The sequence below is a fragment of the Neopsephotus bourkii genome, unplaced genomic scaffold (genome assembly GCF_033783945.1).
Source record: "Neopsephotus bourkii isolate Nb327-2 ecotype Australia unplaced genomic scaffold, CSIRO-AGI_Nbou_v1 NB_196, whole genome shotgun sequence".
Classification (NCBI taxonomy): Eukaryota; Metazoa; Chordata; class Aves; order Psittaciformes; family Psittacidae; genus Neopsephotus; species Neopsephotus bourkii.
In genome coordinates this window covers 5859143-5880432 of record NW_026900709.1, presented here as the reverse complement: position 1 = coordinate 5880432, position 21290 = coordinate 5859143, and the positions used below count along the sequence as shown (strand labels likewise).

At 39.3% G+C, this 21290-nt stretch overlaps 1 protein-coding gene and 1 long non-coding RNA gene across 4 annotated transcripts in view; both read right to left on the bottom strand.

Annotated features, from left to right (window-relative positions):
- Nucleotides 1–21290, bottom strand: part of BMPR2 (bone morphogenetic protein receptor type 2) — a 110141-nt gene that overhangs the window by 31070 nt on the left and 57781 nt on the right. The gene's annotated exons all lie outside the window — the stretch shown is intronic.
- On the bottom strand, nt 5729–7256 carry LOC133225456 (uncharacterized). Its single transcript, XR_009729167.1, has 2 exons — nt 6492–7256; nt 5729–6424 (listed from the first exon to the last, which is right to left on the bottom strand). It is a non-coding gene; the product is annotated as an uncharacterized LOC133225456 (long non-coding RNA).

Sequence of the window (21290 nt, the reverse complement as noted above, 5' to 3'; positions counted from 1 at the left end):
GTAAGGCCCAAAATACCACGAGAGTCAACCTCTTACCTCACTTGGATGGGAAAGGAAGCGCACTGCTTACAGGGTTAGCAACTTCTCAAGCAGCAGTGTGAGGATGCCATTTAAAAGGCACCCAGCATGTACACACTGTCTTGAAACATTTCTGCCAGTAATTCTGATACTAGTCAACGTTTGCCTCAAGTCCACTGATCCTATCACAAAGAAGCGTCACAGCAAATACCGTAACAGTCTTTTTGTCTTTTCCTTTTATTCTACTGTAAGAAAAAGAAACAAAGCACATCTCATTAGAACAGAGGCGACCTCCTGGCTGGGGAGCAGTTGGTAACCAACAAGCCACCATCCCCAGAAGCATCCTGACCTCACCACCAATAAAGAGCTTGTTTTTGGCTCCCAAAACCCTGAGTACAACAGCTCCTGTATACAGAGAGAATTTTGCCAAAGGTATACACAAACAATTGAGAACATATTTCAGAGCAGACTGTGAAGGGGATTGCTTCTAGTACTTGGTTAGAAGTGAGGCATTTGGCTGAACCCAGCCTTACACTTCAGATACTCCCTACAAGCACTTCTACCACAGAGAGATTTCTCTCTCCTTTCTCAGGCATCACTGCCTTTGGTTTCCAAACACTTATACAATGTCTTTGATAAATTCAGTCTTTTTTAATTAAGCTTCCATTTGCCACACATAGAGGTTGTCTACTGCTGCCTTCCTAACCTTCCCCAGGAATGACAGAGAACGAAGAACACTGACAGTGGTAATGGCATCAGGAGGAATAATATTTTCCCTTCAAATTAAGTTTCCCATTATAAACATTAAGCTTGTGATATTAATTAATGCAAAAGTATTCCAATCTGTGCCTATGCTTGAAAAAGCTTCTTTTATTTCTCTGTAAGTTAACTTTCAAAAGTGAAATCCTCTTCTGTATGCTCCTTGTTTCCGTACTTAAACATCAGCATCTATCCTATTACCAAAGAACATTTTGAGAAATCAAAGGAAACTGAGGCAAAGCCAAGTAACAATGGTCAATGGCAAAAGGGTCTGTAAACATACAGAACAGCTCCCTGGGAGCCTGAAAGAGGATGCGTGATTCCTGTGTCTTCCTTTCCCATCTGCAAATACAATGAAACCTGTGGACAGCTATCCCTTAGCTCCCTCCACCCTAATGTATGTCCTGTCTGGGACCACTCCAAAGAAAGCATCAACTAACTCACCACTACCAGAGCTACTTGTGCCGGTTCCAGTACCAAAGCCTGTGCTGTGACACTAAAATATTCCAGCCTGGTTGATGAACTGTGAGGAACCCATGCAGAGTTTTCACATTTCCTAATTCACCGTTCAGCAGAGTGTTGCCCCGATACTATTACTAAAATTACAAGCTATGAAGTGAATGGAATAGGAACTGAGAAGGAAGGCAAGACTCCTCCTTATAGCAGGTGAAAGCTGTCCTGAAAACTCTTCTTTACCACTGTATCAAAGGTGCTACATGGCAATGGTCAAAGAGCCCCCTGGGAAACTGCAGAGGTCACTGTTACGATGCGACATCCGAAGACAGCCATGGTAAAAGACAGGGAGTGTCAGTCATGTTGAAAAACTAGGAATCCCATAGGGAAAAATTTGATTGCATAATTAAAGGCTGTATCACAACACAAACACACACAAGGAGATGGCCTTAAAACCGTGCAAGCAACTATGTTGTTTCCTTCTGATCTTCAAATGTTTGAATATGAAACCTTAGGCTTTGAAATGTTGTTTCAATGCTATATATTTATATGGGAGTGATCATATAATAAAGGACATTTGACACAAATTTCTACCACATCTCTATATTGCTATTAAAGCTTTTCATTCTGTTTTCAGAAATCTGCCTACTCTTCATGTAAATGACTCACAGCTGTGTATGTGTGTATCTGTCACAGAGTAGTAAATAATTCTACAAAACCCATGTGTGTATTTAAGTTCAGATAAGCATTGTATATCAACATTTTAGAGAAACATATAATTATTCTATACAATGAAAATCAATTTTAAAAGTAATTACCCGTGTTCCCACAGAATTCCTGGTACCAATATATCAGAGACCAAGTGGTCTTACAGCTGATAGGGACCAAAAATATTAGCATTTATTTAAATTGCCACATAACCAAGTAGCAATGTTAGTCTTCAACAAGTATGGCAAGAACCATCCTTTAACACCATCCTTTAACCTTCACAGCATAACAGCAACATCTGATTCTTCAAAACAACTACAGCTGTATGGACTCTGATCAAAGTCAGTAAAATTACAGAGGGTTCAAAGATCTGCCCATACAGATCAGCTTTAAAAAGAAGCAGAGTCTTCACGCCATTCTACAACTATTTCTTTGATGTGATAGATTCAATATGTTCGTTGGCAATCTGCTGCAGAAGTTGCTTTTCCATTAAGGAATCTCAATGATACTGAGGATAAGATCAGAAGAATGAGGAAAACCATACAGTTCAGTCACCACCAGCAGAGCGTGAGATGGAAGGCTGAAGTGTGGGGGCAATAATGGCCTTCAGCTGCAGATGACTGTAAATATGCTCTGCAGATTGGAAAAGACTTTTCAAGTATAATTAATTCTACTTGTGTTTAAAGTCGCATTTCTTTTCACAGTGGCCCTGCACAACTTTCATGCCAGCAATAAGATCTCAGTCCTTGGAAAATATATACAATTCGCCATCTTTTCCAAGAGCCCACAGATCTCAGTCACAATCTGTTTATCTGTTCTGTCTACACATCGCTTGTATCAAACTTGTCCTAGGAATATTCCACAAAGTGTAAAATAAGCCCTCAACCCTTACTGCATTCTAGCAGCACATTCCAACCAAACCAAAACACCTCAGCAGGTCTTTTTTCTCTTCTTTGCTGGAGGGTGATCAACATTTCTTTCCAACTGACTGCTACCTCATTCCTGATCCACTGTCCTGCAGTAAGACTGTTCAGTCTTCATCATGCTAGAGCCACTGACAAGAAAGCCTCCAATACAAATACTGTACCAAAATAACTCAAACCATTCAATGTGAATCTTAAATTCATTTAGTGCAGGGAACAAGATGTGAAAGAAAAAAACACCAAACCAGAGAACTTGTAATGAGAAATATGTTAGTAGATACCATGGACATAGGTTATGGACTTTCATAAATGCAAACAAGAATCCCAATCAGACAGCTCTCTACACCAATTTAACCAAGTGCATTTAAGCCCACAGTTTTAGTTAAGCTGCAACTACACGGTTTGAATTCCTTACAGTTATATTCTACAGACCTTTACAATTAATTGCAAGTTCCATTAAACCTATGCATATGCTGAGAGCAATGAAACAAAAAAATAGCGTCACCTAAACTGGTTTTGCTGTTCACCTCAGCTTTTATAGGTGTGTGTTTCAAAACAACCATTATCCTAATTCTGATTTATGAGCCTGTCCATTTCAAGTGAGGCTGAGTCTTCTGTAAGCGCTTGACAAATTACTAATGAAATTAAAAATCTATGTGCCCATTTTGTAACAAGATAGTATCAAATGTAAATATACCTATCAACGTGACCACCTTCAATACTTAAACCAAAATTCAGGTAAGGAACACTTATTTCACACACAATTTTTGGAGGCACCTGAATCTACAGGGTATTTAGCAAGAAATTCTTCTATGGAAGAGGACTGAGCATCCGATGATTGGGCAGATAAAAAGCACAATGGGGACTGTTTTTTTCTGTGGGAGATGGTGCAACATTCTTTTACAAAATAATCCTACTGACCAGTAACCCTAAGGCAACTTTCTCCCATAACTGAAAACGGATGTTTTCCCTGGACTTAAAAGCAAATCCCCAGTTTCTAGTCTATTGGCTTAGATGAAGCAGAAAAATTGCATTTAGTTCCAATCATACTGTTATTTGAAGAAATTTAAACAGTCACCAATGTGTTTCCACTTTGCATTTAGCATAATCATATTTGGCTGATTTAAACTTTTTTTTTTATATAAAATCTCATATATGTATTGTCATGAACTTTATGACACCTCTTTTCATGTCTTTCAACACATCAGCAGAGCCAAATTTCTAACTTATTTTTCACATAATCACATTGCTGTATGGAACCTGGGCTGTAAGACAGCACCAGACTCTCATGAGACTTGCAGTAACATCACGACCTGGCAACGATGCAGCACAGATCCATCCCGGCTGCCTCCTCAGAGAATGCCTCAAAACATCATGCAGCTTGGCCTGTAAAATTCATTTTCCGTAACATGCTCCAGAGGAATCCTGCTACAGCCAGGAGTCAGTCACTTGCGATGGCAGAGCTTTAGGGGGCAGATCTCTCTTTCAAATCTGCTGCCAGGAAATGCAGTTTGGAGTTGAGCTTTCTGGGCTTTGTCCTGAAGAGAAGGGCTCCCTCTGCCCCAGCAGCCAGGTGGTCCAAGGGGTGGAATCCCTTGTGACACCCCAGTCCTCCTCTGGGGTACCAGCTGCCATTCAACACCTGATCCAGAGCCAGGCTGGCTTTGCCTTTTTTTGTTTGTTTTGAAAACTGAAGGCTGCACTGATAGATGAAACTTAAAAATTAAGCATATGTGGCAATTTCTTTGGCAGAGAACTGGGTTGTGCAATCCCCAACAGTTCCTTCTTTGATGACTAGATACAGAGAGGTGAATTAGCAGCTTGTCACATTTGTACTCCAATAATTCCTCAGCTGATACAAACCCAACACAATTTCTCCTTCTACCATTTCTTGTGTGTTTCAACATCTTCGGTGTCATTTCTAACACTACTGAATAGACACTTATGATATAAAACAAATAGCAATTCAAAACCAAACCCCAATTTAGATTATCTTCCTGAAGTTTCCTACATACCAATAAATGCTTGGTTACTACAGAGATAAAATAAACTCCCTGCTTCTACAGGCAAACTGCATTTTAGTACACCTCAACCTTGCCTTCAAGCTTAATGGAAATCTAATTTAAGCACATATGGGGGACATCTTCGATGCTGAAATAAAATAGTCAGAAAAAAACATTTCTTAATAAAAAAGCTGGAAAAACCCTTCCATTTACATTATCCCATTTATACTGGTCTTGGACAAAAGGGACTTCCTCCTTACCAAACAAAACAGTAACACTGGCGTTAACATAACGGCATTCTTCCAGCCTCTGTAAACACACTGGATCAAAAAATGCATGTGCTGCAACTGGGGGGCGTGGGGGTGAGGGATTACTTGAGAAAGTTTCTTTAAAGCTATTTTAAGTTATTTTAAATCCAACAGATTCAACAGCTAAACAGTTCGTGTTTGTAATGTTCCCTGGCACAAAAAATAGAGCCAAAAAATTGACATCAAAAGGCTGAAATGCCTATTCTCACACAGGTGACCAAACAACCCCACACCCACACTTCCCCCCAAGCTCTCAAATCCTTCAGAAAAGGCAGCTCTGATCCCACATGCATTTCTTTGTGTCTTCAAGAGCTCTGAAGCCCAGCGAGCGATGTTGTCTACCAACCAGTGGTGCTCCTCTCACTCCTGCAAACACACGTCCCCTCCTTGCCAGCAGTTTCCTTGGAGGGAAGGCTGAGCCAAGCTCAAGCAGCGTGGGGTGGCTGGGCCTGTCCCAGCAGGCGCTTGCTGGGTGAACCCTGGAGGAGCTCCGGGAGTAGTTTTTTCCTATCAACCTCGGCAACAGATGACGAAAAATTAACTAATTTAATGGACATGATTATATAGGGTGTTTATTTCCAAGTCATTTCCCTAAAAGTGCAACAAAAGCCAAATTTTAGTGCAAACTTAGGCAGCTAACCTGTTCAAGCAAAAACCCAAGACCAAGACAAACAGGGTAAGAATGAGTTCTGGCAAAATCTTTCATTACACTTGTGGTTTATGTCCCAGTCCTTCAGATCTAATGTCCTAAATCAGCTTAACACTATAATCCTCAAGTGTAATCCTCGAGTGCAGCAAATACTTTAGTATTAAAACTTAGCTCTTCCTACTTCTTTAGTTGAAGAATGTTTTCCTACACTTTCAGTACAACTCAGTGTAATGCACATTCTTGTATGTAAAAGGTTTTTAATTTTAAACCCAAAGGCATGTGCAACAGAGCTGCGAGCTAAACCTATCTGACATTTTAGAAACATTCATGGTTACTGAAGATTGTGTTTGTCTGGCTAATGCCAATTCAAATAACACCCGTGATATTCCAAAAGGTCTGCATCTGCTCTAGCTCTTCCTACTATGGTTTATAAGGACAAAGTCTAACATGAAAGTACATGCAGTACATGTCCCCTTTTTCCATTAATCCTCCCTCATGCCCTCCCATATTTCCCAATCATCTTCTCTACATGGCCATATTATTTCTAACTTCTACCAGATTTTCTTTTTTGGGCTTCAGAAATATTTTAAAACACTTTTATAACTTTAAGATCATAGAATCATAGAATAGCTAGGGTTGGAAAGGACCTTAAGATCATCAAGCTCCAAACCCCCAAGATAACAATAAACCTTACATTTCTCCACCCTCTAACATCTTACCAGGTATTTCTCAGACAAAATTATTGTTAGAAGGAACTGAGTGATGAAACAGAAAGCTGGAACTCAGGGCCAGCTGAGGAACACAGTGAATAGTATCTTCCCTTCTTTTCCTCAAGATTCAATCAGCATCAGTGTCTCTTGGTCTTTCTCACTCCTATCCAGCAAAGTGCCATCACTGAAGGCACTACTCTCTCTGTGCTGCAATCCCCTATATCTATGCCAGTGAGTGGAGGAGGTCAGTGGAGCAGCTGAACCACTCCTGGCTCCTGCTGAAAGCCATCTTTCCTTCCTGAGAGACCTCAGAGAAAGGGTTTTTTTCCTCTATCCCTATCCTTGTTTAAATGCAGACTGAGCTGGTTTCTGGGCTAGAAGAATCTCCTGCTCATAAATACTTCCCAGATACAAGATGCAGATATTACGGGACATCGCTAAGTAGAAGGAAATAAAGGACAGAAAAGGCTGTGGAAACCTGATAAGCCCAACAGAGCAGTCCAGAGACAAAGGCATGGCCAGCCTTCAGCAGGGTGGAAGCTGAAACAGTGAGAATGGTCAGGTGAGGAGAAAGGCTTTAACCTCAGGAGAACCCCAGCAAGATCAATAGGTCTCCACTGACATGCAGCTTCTGTTTGCAAGGCATCAGCTGGAGCGACCTTCATCAAACAGACAACAGCGTCTTGTATGAAGGCACACAAGCACATATGTTAGATATGCAATTTTTTTTCTTCCTAAAGAAAAGTTTTGCAGAACTTGAAATATAAAGCAAAGAGAAACTTGTGTTCCGTTTCTGGCTCTGATATAGACTAGCCTGATTTTAGGTAGGTTATTTTGTTTCTTTGTGTTTTACGTTAGGCATTATATAATGGGAAAAACAGTACCTTCCCTAACTTCAAAGGTTATTCTGATTATTTTAAAATAACATGAAGATGAAAAAGGCAATAATGATAAATGGTAATCCTTAGTTTGCACTTATGCAAAATCCTTCTACAGATCTAAGTGCTTGATTTCAGATGAAATGCAGACATCGTTTGATGTTCATTTCTTGTAGCAGAAGAGTGCCAGCTCCAGCATCCCTTGCCTCCTACTCCCAGGGGCCTGCTCCAGCCCAGCGGTGCCCTGACAGCTGTGCTGCACAACTGCGGTTATGCTGAGCAGGGAATTGTGCATGAAAGCCAATGGGGGAGACCATGGGAGGGGAGGAAGAACGATATCTAAGGCAGCACTCCTGCCAAAACAAATATACATCAATCAAGTACGAAGGCTGGTATCAAAGCTATCAATTTGCGTTACACCGTGGGTATACGAGAAATACAGCTGACTTCACTTGTCTAACACGTTCTGTCTGCCCTACAGTAACAAACTTGTTTCAAGCCAGGAATAAATATTGCAACACAAATCTGAACAGGTCACGGGGACATGTTTCATAATCCCGTGGAACTGATTTGTTAACGATGCCAGAATCTGTATGATTGCCAGATTAAGTTCACAGATTGAACAAAACTTTGGCATATTCAATGATACAGTTTCTGTAACTGTATTTTCAATGTAATTAAGAATTTTCTTCAATCAGGCCCTGGAATTGTCACAGCCCCGAGTACTGGTTCCAGCTGTTTTAATGACACTGTACAATTAAACGGTAAGACTGAGACTGGTTTCTTTACAGGGCACTTATTTACACAAATACTATATAGAAATTAGAATGGGAAAAGCAGACTTTTACAAAATGAATACAAAAAAGGCTTCTGTCCATCTGATTTACTCAAAGGCTGAGTGTACCATGAAATCCTGTTAAACGAACGGCAAAAACCTCAAGTCCCATTAAACAAATAGAAATCTTTTTTGTGAAACAACAAAGTGAAATTAAACTTGAGGCTGACTCCTTCCTGACAGGTGTTCCTGCTTTAACACATCACAAAATACAAACAGTCATAGCCACTGCTTCCAAATTACTCTTCTGGTTCCCAGCTGGACACCATCAAAGCCAGTCTAGATTTCAGCAGAGACACTGTGAAACTTGCTCACTTCCAGTACATCTTTGGTCACCTAAAATTTAAGTCACTCCCATTACGAGGCTTCTGAATTTTTTTGCCCACCATTCTCACACTACTCTTAAAAGAAATCAGATTTAGGAACATGCAATTCTATAAGCTCTATTAAAGTGAAAATGCATAATCAGGATGAAAATGAGGATTTGTAATTGCCATTTGAAAGGGAAGATTCAATCAACTCGACACTTTCAGCTGCACTATGATTAATCCTTTTGTTTCTTTTCTCTGCTTACCCCTTCTAACAAGTGGCAGGTATCACATCAGTTATGCCTCTGAGCAGGTACCATCCCACTGTTGTTTTAAGCAAGATTTCTGTTTCCCAGTCTGCCCTTTCAAAAAGGAAATCCAAGTGTTCTATGATTTCTATGATGCTTACAAAATGTACTTTCTGTTTTTCTTCCTAAACTTCCCTTTTCTGCAAGTTTTCAAATCCAGGAAAGGTCTGCCTGGAGCCCAGTTCACTGCAATAATGCAGCAAGTTGTCAATTCCTTGAGCACATTTCCACCAAACAGAAGATAGCTACTTTACAGCTGTACACCCATATTCAAATTTCAAAAGGCGTTTGCAAGTACGTACTGGCTTCTCCAGAAGAAAAAACCTGAAGCTAGGAGCACCTAGCTGGTCACTATTTCATTTAATAATAATGTAGAGCGAATGGAGAAGCCTGCTTTCCAATCTCAGTTCAAAGGCTCTGTCATAACAGCATTGTGCCAACGGCACTTTTGGGAATAAGCCATTGCTACTGACATAATCCATTACAATGATTACAAATACATTAAAGCAGTGAAGAAATTCATGACATGCTTCAGGCACCACTGTGGCACTGAACATGCTAGGCTGGTCCTGAACATTCAGCAGGTCCTGAATAAGTAGAAACTGCAAGTGATTAAAAGCAATCACTTCAGTTCTTACACAGCCTGCTATAAATCTCCAAATGTACCAGTTTATGCTCACCTTCCAACTCACAAGTTAGCATGTACGCATGCAAGCATGAAATGAACATGTCTTTTGATGAACATTTAAGATGACATTTGAGCTCAGCTAATTAAATATTTAGCACTGCACTCCCCCATACTATAGGAAACTTCTGTTCCACAGCAAACATAACATGGTGACCACACAGCCAGACTCTTACTAAATGTGCTCACCTCCACTACCTATTCTGCACAGTCTTCTGCAGATTGTATTTACACACTAGCTCAGTGTAGTCAAGTTCAGCAGAGGGGAGAAGCTATTCAGAATGATATATTTGGTACGTTATTTCATTCGGTCTTTTCTGGAATATTCAGTGAAATTAGGGATTCAGTTTATGAGTTTTCCCCATTAGCAAAGTTTAATTATTATTTTCTTCATAACAGATATCTAACACTCCAAAACTATCATAAAAGTTTTCTCCCTGCAGTAAAGCTTGACATTTTCTGTTATGATAAAATGATAAAAATAATAATAATCTCATTTAACTACATAAAACCAGGAAAACTAATTGTAGCAAACCTGAGCTATACGGCTGATGTCTCAAGTTAGTTTAAAACCTTCCCCTTGATGCACTCTCTCCCACTGCTATTAGATACTAACTATTCTCTTAGTGCTAGACAGAACTCATCTCCTCCAAAGCTGAGCAGGGTTAGCCCACATCTTCCTCAGTGAGTGTCCCTGTACAAGCACTGTTTGCATGAGCTGCGAGGCCTGTGGACAGCATCCATCCCGGAGCTCCTGGCACAGCACTCAGGGTGTGTAATGCTTTGAGTTTCAGTCTGTATTTATTTCACCCACACACATTTAGTTTGCTCTAAAGATGCTGTGAATGGCTCTGCAGCTGGGAGTGTTTAACATAGGTGTGTACAGTGCTCCGCTCACCCAGACCTATGCATGGTAGTGGACGCTTCTGGTTTCATCTGCACAGCTAACAAGTGCACGACTGATTTGCTGACACTGCTGATGGGGCAGAGAAGCTCAAGTTACTCTTCAGGATCATTAAAAATAATTTTCAAAGCCCAGTTTAAACGTTTTCCGTATATTCCCCCATCATTATTCATCTACCACTTCTGGTGGTTTCCATGCTTTATTTCACAGTAAGCTTTCACCAAGTTTTCTCTGCTTTCCCAAAGCAGTGCAAAGCAGCAGTGTCTGGACCTGTATTCAAAGGAAGAATGTTTATAAGTGTGCCTCAGTCACCATCACTCATTTTGCCTTACTCACTGCAATAATATCCTCAGAGAACAGAAATGGAGGAAAACAGAACAGCAGGTAGAATATAACCAATTTATATTTGCTGCAGTTTAGATGTCTGCCTTTCAGGAGTTCATGTTGGTGTGAAAGTGGGTATTTTCTACACCCCAAGGTTATTTTGTCTGGGGCTTTTTGCTGGGGGGGTAGTGGTTTTGGGGTTGTGTTTCTTTTGGGGTTTTGTTTCTTTTGAGGTTGTGTGTGTTGTCATGTTTGGGGTTTTTTAAACTCTCATGTCAAATGGATATCTATATAAAACCTTTACTTGTGCTTTATTACATTTGTACTAAGTCATTGGGGTTTAAAGTCCTATTTCTGCATCCCACATAGAATCATAGAATAGTTAGGGCTGGAAAGGACCTTCACTACTTTCATGTGAGTTCATGCTTCAACAGTAGAAATAGGACAACAACAAAGCAACAATGATCTTGGTGGCTCCTTATAGCTGGTCCAGCTGTTTAGAGTAATACCAGCCATGTATTCTCACATACATGCATTCAGTTTGTGAAGAGATCCATAGAGAGGGCTCTGAACCATCACTCAAAGATAAATTAAACAGTTTGATTTGGCATAGGGGGGAAAACCCTAAAAGCAAACCCTTTCACTGCTACAGCTCCAACACTCGTATTTCCTGTCCCAGTGTAACAAAAGTGAGAAGTGCTTTTATATAGGACGCATGGATACCTTAACCTTGCTCAAAGTATATATAGTTTTAAAGTCAACGTGAATGTCTGGAACAAGGAACGTTTTGCTATTCTAAGAAAGTATTTACAAGCCTGCAAGCAGTTTCTAAACAAGCTTCATGCCGCCAGTTGGAAGGAAGGCAAAACTCCAGGCCAAAGTCAAAAGCTGTCTAATGTCATCTATAGGTACTTCAGGAACTGCTAGGAAATAATTGGTCCAGTACCAAGAAAAATACATGCAATATTTTGTGGGCTCAAACTTCAAAATAAACGCATGAACCTGTAGTGATGCAACACCGAATCCACCTCACTGGAACCTTCAAGGGGATTTAAAAGAACTGAATCACAAACTCCTATTCAGTCTCAATGCAACTTGGTATCAGGTGTCAGAGAAAAAGAAGTCCTTCCTCAGATCACTCAGAAAATGTCAAAAATCACTTTCTACTTCTAAAAGAAGGCAAAAAGCTAAGGCACAAGCAAAAAAGCTAAGACAATAGAAAGTCTTCACACTTGCCTCTTTCAATCCTTCCTTGCCCTTAGAGATTGAATTTCTAACTTCTCCTCTTTAGACATAGCACGTTTTTCCATTAATTAATTTTGTACAAAAATACCTGATACAAATTAACTGAAATAAGGCACAATTTTATAAATTAGATTTTAAGGCTAATGAATATACTGATTTTTTTCAAATTTTTAACTGTGTTAATAAAATAAGTATCTTAGTATCCAAAATAAAAAACTGACAATAAAACCTGACTTCTGAGAAAGAAATGCATGGACTATCCACATAAATCTGATGACACAGTAATTAGAAAGATCCATACCTATTCTGATACTGAAAGCACAGAAGCTTAAAAATATACATACACGCACACACCTCAAACAAAACCTTCTGCAGGTTCCTAAAAGGTGGCATTAAAAGTGAGATTCCCCATCACAAATTCAGTCCTTATGAGAACTGCAACAAGGGAAAGTTGCTGCCACACACAAAAATAGACACCACTTAGCCTCCCAACTCCAATGCTTACGTATTAGTATCCATAGCAACACATTACTGTTCATTTTATTTATTAAATACAAACCAGTAAAAATAATAATAATGAATGGTAAACATTAACAGCAGCTATCTCTGTACATAAAGAAGGAACCTTCCCAAACCTATCATAGAAAGAAAACAAAACTGCAATGTGACTAGGACAAGTAACATCACAAAAACTTCAAGCTAAAAATGAAACAACAGAAAGAAAGACTCAATACAGGCATACAGCAGTAGTTACACATCTCATTACAAGATTTTCAGGAATTTTCCTCACCCTTATCTGCCCTCGAAACAAGAGTAAACTCTTATAATCCACGCAAAAGCAAACAGACTTTTGGGACCAATTCGAATCTCTGTTTGTTTGAAGGCCTTTCAATAGTACAATTATATCCATGGGAATCTTCATCAAGATTTTAGTGAATACGCTATCATCCTCTCCTATTTGGACAGCAATCACAGAAGTTATTTGGTCTTGAACATGACAGCCTTGAAAAACACATGCAACTGATGTATAATCAGGAGTTACAGGACCAGGAGAACACTAAGGTGATGCTTTCCTACTTGCATTGGTCTCCTGGATGCTCTATGAAGTCTTTCCTTTTAAGCTCATGGATTCCGCTAGCCATAAAGTCAAAAGATCACCGCAGATCGCTATGATTTCTAAACAGCCCTGACAGCTCAGTTCTTCAGAAATAATGGAGACATCTATACTCAAGGATGACACGTCTGAATCTAGATGCCTAGTTATGAAACTTCTCATTCAGAATTACAGTTAGTCACAGGTACACAGTTCAGACACCTGAGGCGCTTACCTGAATTTGCCATTCACTTTATTAATAAAAAAGATGTCTTTCCTTGTAAACAAAACAAATTTAAAACCCTGATCCCCAGTATCCATCCACATATAGATATTTTGTCTGATATATGGGAAGAAAGAGACCAATTAGAGCTTATATCAAGTAGAGCTCCTAACCTTTTCTATACTCCCAATAGAAGATATTCCAACAGTACAGTTGCACAAGTAATAAAAAGAAATCAAATCACATAAAGAACAATCATTTAGTGCACGTTTACAGTCCTTGAGCTCAGCCTTTGACTTTAGCACCTGCAACCCAGACCTGACCCAGCAGCCGGACTGACATGGTGCTGCCCAGCAGCTCCTGTTCCCTGGCCTGGGGGGAAATGTGGTTATCTCTGCCTGTTCTGCACCAGCCTCTGCAGAAGCTGCCTGACATCTAACTGACGTTATTCCAGCTGTTCAAACACTTGGTCTAAATCTAATTCAAGTGTCCTTAGAAACAACTTACCACATTGCTAAAAACTAAATGCTTTATTTACCTATAGCTACTAAGATTGTGCCAGATTGAAATACAATTAGTGTTGTATCTCCAGATAGTGTCCTGGCTGAAAACGCAGTGTATGCTATAGCGTAAAGGAAGGAGCCACAAATCAATGTTAAGTAATGTATTGGATTTTCAGGATCACAATTATTGTCCAGACAAAGAAAAAAATTTTACTGAAAAAGACTCAAAAAGGAGCAGTGATTAATGACGAGCTCTGAAGAGCCAACATCTTTTAATTTAATCGTCTGTCTGGACTTCCAGTCTCCTTTGAGGAGGCTGAGTTCCACTGTGCTGAGCTATGGATGCAACTTGGGTAAGACTGCAAACCAGCTGGGCTAACAGGAGGCTATTCTAAGTGTATGTCAGATGCCAAGAAGCTAACGCTTGCTCCCTAAATTGTATCTGTTCCAAAAATCAAAGGGGTAAAATACACGGGACAAAAAAATATAGGATTAGATTTTTGTCAGCAAGCTTAGCACACAGGACAGAAACAAATGAGGCTTACTGAAAATGTCCAATTAAGGAGCAAGAAAGACATGAGAGGTTTCCCATGATCTAAGGTTAATAGTACTGAACAACCAATATCAGACCCAGTATTTATAAGCAATCTTCTGAGTTCCAGTCCCTAGCCTGCCTCTTACTACGTCAGTAGTCTGTGGACAAAGACTGTTCTCACCACTACTGTACCAGAGACAGACAAAAAAATCAATGATGGGGGGGAAATTTATTAGTAGTAGCTGGAAGCACCTAGCAGTGCTTTACAAGCAAACTGTGCAGACTTCTGGTTCCTTCTAATCTTAACTCCATTCACTCCAATATTGTTAAAGAAAACCAGAGTAGAGCCATGCTAAAAATCAAATACGAGGAATGCTGCTAGAGTAACACTGCAGGAGAAAGGAGACTGTGAGGAGCAGCTTTCCCAGCAACCTCCAGGCTGCCTGGGAAGATACAGCTCTAGCATTTTGAAGCTAATGCCCTTTGACAGGGGCTGCAGCAGTGGAGGACTCTGAGCACAGCCATTTTCGACACAGCCTTTAGCCTGACAAGAGGGACAGGGGGACAGGGACAAACCTGATCTGAAAATAAATGCTGTTCGATAAAGCACACAGAGACAAGTAGAACATTCCCAAAACATAAAGAGTGTTTCAAATCTGCTTGGTAATAACTACAATGTACAGTATCTTGGCTAATTCAGGCAGTATACTTTGTTGAGGGAAGTCACCTAGCCACATTTGCAAGTCTTCAAAGGATAAATGCTTCCATGGTGGTGTAGTCGTAACTCATTCTGAAGTGTTAAGGTTTATAGCACCTAGTATTAAAGTTTTGGTGCGTGTGGAAGAGTTATTAGAAGCCTATTGCTACTTCTACATCAGAAAACCTGTTGATTTAGAATGTCCCCAGAAAGTATATTGCTATGTCAATCTCCCTTCCAGAGAGCTCCTACGTATCTCTCAGATTTGAGGTTGTCAAATAGCAGTGTAGGATTTGTCTAGAATAATGTTGATATTGTATACATTATACACTGCATGTTGAAGCATGTGAATAAAGACATAGAAAGTATAGCATCCTTGTCTGTCTCCATTTTGCCTTGACATGAGGCAAAACAATTCCTTATCTACTACCTTTTTTATTTAGAGCCCAATTTTCCACTAATGCTTTCTCAAAGACCCATTCTTATGAGTTAATCTACTTTTGCCTTGTGTCTATACAGCCTTCACTACAAAGCCATATTGTGCACTGTCAGAACAGATATCTGCTAAATATGCATTAAATTTATTATACAACAATATGAAAATCAGACAACACTCAGCATTCCCAGTAAATGGAAAAAAAATATTTACTATGTTTGTATTACCCCAAGATATTTGCAGATCATTATCCTTTCAGAAGGGCATAAAACATACTAACTATAAGCAACTGACTGCCAGCAGGGATGCAAATTAGTGCCTCAAGAACTGCAAATCACCTATTTACAGATATTAGTTGCTTAAAATGTATGGTTTTGCTATTACTGATGGTGGCAAAAATCGCTTATTATATTTCAGAATACGGATGTTTCCTGTCTTCATTCTAGGCCTTCAACTGAAATATTTGCTGTGTAGTACTAGAAGTATGCAGGACACTTCAGAGATGACAAAGCTGCAGATCAGACAATCTTATCAAATAAGCTAAAAGTTATGTTCACATCTACTTCAAGAATTGAGATCCCTAAGGACTCTAAAAGCAAAATATTTTTAGCCCTCTGAAACAAAGAGTAGTTATAGCTCCAGCACTTCACAAACACACTACTGCAATGTCAAGATAAAGACAAAATTCCCCCTGCCTTGCATCCAAAAAGTCCTTTTTCAGATTCCAATGGATTTTTGACAGAACTTTGCAAAGGCTCTTGTTCTCAGACCTCTGGGTTATAACACAGTACTAATCTCTGCTGGCACAGCTCTGCAGTTACCTTGTACACCTCTCCTACCAAGTTCACTCAAACAGCAGTTTGACAAAGCAACAGGGGATGTACCCATAAAACCCCAAGGTTTATTTTGGTAAAAATGTTATCTGAAATGTTTTGTACTTTTTCAAATAAACATGTTTGTTATTATTTTATTTAACCCAGTTTTTAGCATTTTGTGGGTTTGGTGCATAACAAATTTCAAAACATTTCAAACATTTCCGAAACCTTTCAATCTCAGTTCAAGTAAAAAATTCCAATTTCACTTTCCTGATTAAATGTTTCTGTAAGAGAAAAATGTACATGTCCAGTTTTCTGTCCACGTAGGCTTTGCGTTCCCAGCTAACATTTAATATTCAGACTCCAAGTGCACATCAAAGCTTTACTTTTAAATTCAATAAAGATGCAAGATTAATCTCAGGAGACTATGATGTCTTAGAAGTTAAGACATTAAGTGCTGCTACCAACAATCTTTTAAGAGATTCTGCTTTTGACAGATCTATTTCTAATGAGCATCACTGAAGTTACTCAACAACCACTACTAGTTGGGTGACTTGCAAACCCTTCCACTAATTCTACAGAAACTAAGGCTTTCATCACTTGAGTTTCTATATAACCTTCTAAGCTAATTGCTTTAATACTTTGTTTGCTCCCTGCAACAATTTTCGTATCTGCTTTTTCTTCCCTACATTAACTCGCAATACTATCACCTTTCCTTGGTTGCAAGAACTGTCTCAGCATTTCCTCCCCTGCATGGTAATATAGTTATGGTACATTAATGACATATAAGACCTTATTTCTTCACTGAAGAGAAGATCTGCATGACTGACTCCCTTTCATTTCAAGGGTACGAGTTATAACCCTTGCATGAATCAGCCCTGCCTCCATCTTTCAAGACAGATCTGTCACCTTGCAAAGGTCTGTAATTTCCCCTTTGCTATGCATCAAAATCACCTGAAAAAAAAAAAAAAAGTAGAGCAAATAAGGGAAAATGCTTATTTACCTAGCATTTTCTTAGCTTAGGCAGACCAGAAATGAAGGATCAGCTCAAACGTGGGGCTGATGAGGTACTCCAAGCAGAACCCAGCTGAAGTAAATGCATTTCAATTATAAATTAATACTGGATGCTGCTCTCCGGAAAAAAGCAGTTCAAGATAACAACTGAGAGTGAGAAGAGGGTTACAACCTTCCAAAATTAGCCTGACATGATCTCATTCAACTTCAGTGGGAGTTAGATTGGGCCATGTGCCCACAACAACATGAATCTAACTGCTGCCTCTCAGAAGCAATAGTTAAATGAAAACTGTGTATTACTACCTTAATTAACCTGACTCAGACACATGTATTAATAATTACCCCCCTTTTTTTCTTTTTTAATGGTAGCTTTCCTCAAAGTTTCCACAGAATTCAGTGAGCACTTAAAGACAGACTTTTATAGACCTGTTTTATATACGTAGCAAGAAGGCTGGTAAAGAAAGGCCAGGATGATACACTCAAAGATAAACCAGTGTTTTACATACATTGTAAAACACCGGCCCAGATGATACACTGAAAGATAAACCCATCTATCAGTGTTTTAGAATAAAGAAAACCAACTTCCTCTGCTGTATGAAGCAGTTTCTTTATATCCGAACCTCAGTGCGCTTATTTAATGTAAGTTCCCTAAATCCTCTAAAAATTACAGTCACCATTTGTTGCTCTGAGGAGAAAACCCTACATCAACTGTTGCTGCCAAGGATTTTTTCCATATATCATGCAAATACATCACCTGTCACACAAAAATATATTCTCAACACTCAGTTGCTGCAAGATTAATTTATTTGCAGTGCCAGGAATGCAGCCTGGAGGAAAAAAATAATTAAAAATGGCTTTGTTGCTTTCATCTTGATGTTATTTTAACACGCATGTTTCATTACAGCAATCTCTCTATGACCAACGAGGGAGATCATTTACCTGTTTAGCTACTTAAATTCTATTTAAATGGCCATTACGAGTGATTGTAGAACTAATGAATTCGTCTTCACAGTCTCAGAATTTACGAAGCATTTTGTAGACATAAGAGGCAGACATTTATTAAGTCTCAAAATAAGTATTTGACCAAGCTAGTAGAGTAAACACACACAGAATCACAGACTGGTTTGGGTTGGAAAGGACCTTAAGATCATCAAGTTCCAACCCCCCTGTCATGGGCAAGGTTGCCTCACCCTAGACCGTGTTGCCCAAGGCTGTGTCCAACCTGTCCTTGAACACAGCCTTCCAGTATCTGAAGGGGGCCTACGAGGATGATGGGGAGGGACTCTTCAGAGGCTGTAGTGACAGGCCAAGGGGCAATGGGTTTAAACTGAAACAGGGGAAGTTCAGGTTAGATATAAGGAAGAAGTTCTTTACTGCGAGGGTGGCAAGGCTCTGGAACAGGTCGTCCAGAGAAGTGGCAAATGCTCCACCCCTGGCATCTCAAGATGTTTACCCATGAAGCCATAGTTGGCCCTTTTTTGCTTGGGTTAAGGGGTATATACACATCCTGGCTGAAGTTAAGATTATTTTTTTCTCTTTTTCTTTTTTTCATGAAAATAGAAGATGGACAAACAATTCATGCATCCACAAGTGACTAGCAAAGCATAACAAAGTATGTTTTTCACCAGAAGTGCAAGGTTAGGTTGAGAATGAGAGGTTGTTTTAACTTCCACATTTCAGCAGCTCCAAACTCCACAGGCAAATCTTCAGATCAGAAATAAACACCATTCTCCAACCTCTACTTCTCCTGGCATCACGAAACAAGCTATCTGAACCTTTGCATTTTTAATACCTCCAGCCTGTGGGTTCTAGAATATGCTCCATCCTACAACATTTGCAAAATTCTAGCTGGAGGGACTAGCAACCAAAAACTACTTAAATCTGCCACAATTATCTTTAAGATAGAAGAATATTATGACTTACTTAGATGTACGATTGCTTTAAATTACCAGCTGCACATTAAGAAGCAGTAAGGATCAAATCCATGGTTTTAAGAACCTCTTTGTCTTTCATTTTACTTTTCATTTTTATGAAGTTTTGTTACAAGATAGGATGGATTTTTTATATTCATGCCCTGACCCAATATGAACTTCATCAATCAAAATATACTCCATTCTACACAGATATGGTTTTGAGCTAAACATGTTTTGACATCCTGGAAGACAATAATAACATAAAAATTAAGTGTAACATTAAAGAGAAGAATTGCTGTATTTTATGACAACAATTTCTTATATCTAAAATGTATTAAGATCTTAATTAACTTTTATTCTTTTTGAATCATTTCTAGTCTAGCTACATTTTTCAATACGTAACTGTTAACTGTCCTACACAAAACCAAAAGACTGTATAAAATACTTTGTCTATTCCTCCATTATTTTTCCAGATGGATTTAGCATAAGAGGCCACACAGTATTTTGCTGTTGGCTACAGATCCTTCATAAAGCTTCAAGGAAATACTTCTAAAAGAACACTTACAATTTTCCTTAAGAATTAAGTTTAAATTGACCGGGTTCATCAGCAGTGTGCTCAGGTTCTGTTAGTTTTTAAAATACAGCCCCATTTCCACTTGTTGTTCCAGGAACTTTTATTCTGGGTTATTTTACTGCAAATCAGCAGAGAAACCTTTACAAAGGCTTAGTTATCTGTTGGCTGAATTCATCAGGTTTCACATAACCAACCATACACCTGCTACAGGATCATACATAGAATTCTAGGAGGCCATGTGCCTTACTTTGTCGTTCCCAAACTACACATTTATAATCTAATTAATAATATATTTAATAATCTAAAAGATAAAGTAATATAGATTGACACAGCCTGTACAGCTAAACTTACTAGTGTCTTTAAAGCATTCTGACAACCATAACAGAAAGGCTGGAAGTGTGCTCAAGTAAGGCACCTACAGGTAATTCAAAACTTCCCAACAATTCCATAAGAACTGAACTTTGCCAAAGCAAGAATTCTGTCCTTAATGTCGAGATGGCAAAACTAAACCTTACAGTACCAAAATGGGCTCTGAAGGAGTCAAAAGGGACCATGGAGACTCCAGTGCCTGGAACAGGGGCCATCAATGTTGCAGGGGTCTGTGTGCCACAGCCTCCCTCTTTTTTCACCCTTCCAGCTTCCTAGAACTTCCTCTACCTCCACAGGTGCTGCATATGTACGGCATGTACACTGCCAGGAGCAGCCTCATCTGTCAAATGCAGCAGCAGTAGAGCTTTACAAATAAAACACCAGAGTGGTAAATGAGGCCATGCTTGCTGCTGGAACAGCCAATCTCCATCTCTTAACCTAGTCAAAGCAGACAGACAACTGTGCTAAGCAGCAACCTAACTTTGCTTATGCTTGTGCCTAAAGCCAAATTTGTGTATTATGAAAATGGAAGGAGACACAATAACACAGAACAGTTTGAGTCAGTAGAAATGTATGCAGCAGCACTCAATTACAGCTGGGTGAATTAAGGACTATGTTACAAGTTTAATTTCCCCCACCACTTTGCAAGTCAAGTTAGATCTTTCAATATTAAAAATTCCACTTAAAAATCATTTGAAGATCTTATCAGCCAATAACTAGATTAATTCAGCTTGTAATTTCAGCCCTTGGAGAAGCATGAGCAGAAATCATTTTGTGGGAACTCTGGCTTCCTATTTGGAGGAAATAAAATGGGGCAAGGAATTATCTTTACACCTTTTTTCCCCTCCTGCCTAAATTGCCTGCACAGCACTAACTCCAGTCACATTTGGGGACCAGATGACTATTACCAAGTAGAGTCTGTTCTGCATTGCACAGTGCTGAGCTCAGGCACTGACTCCAAGTGGTGATTTTTTACTGGTCCTACAAATAATACTATCAACCAAAAGGCACCATTTCTTATCAACTTTCTTTACCCATTTATATGTACGTACTGCTCCAGTAAAAAGTTGCTTTCTTGTATTTTCTTCTTCTTAGAATGT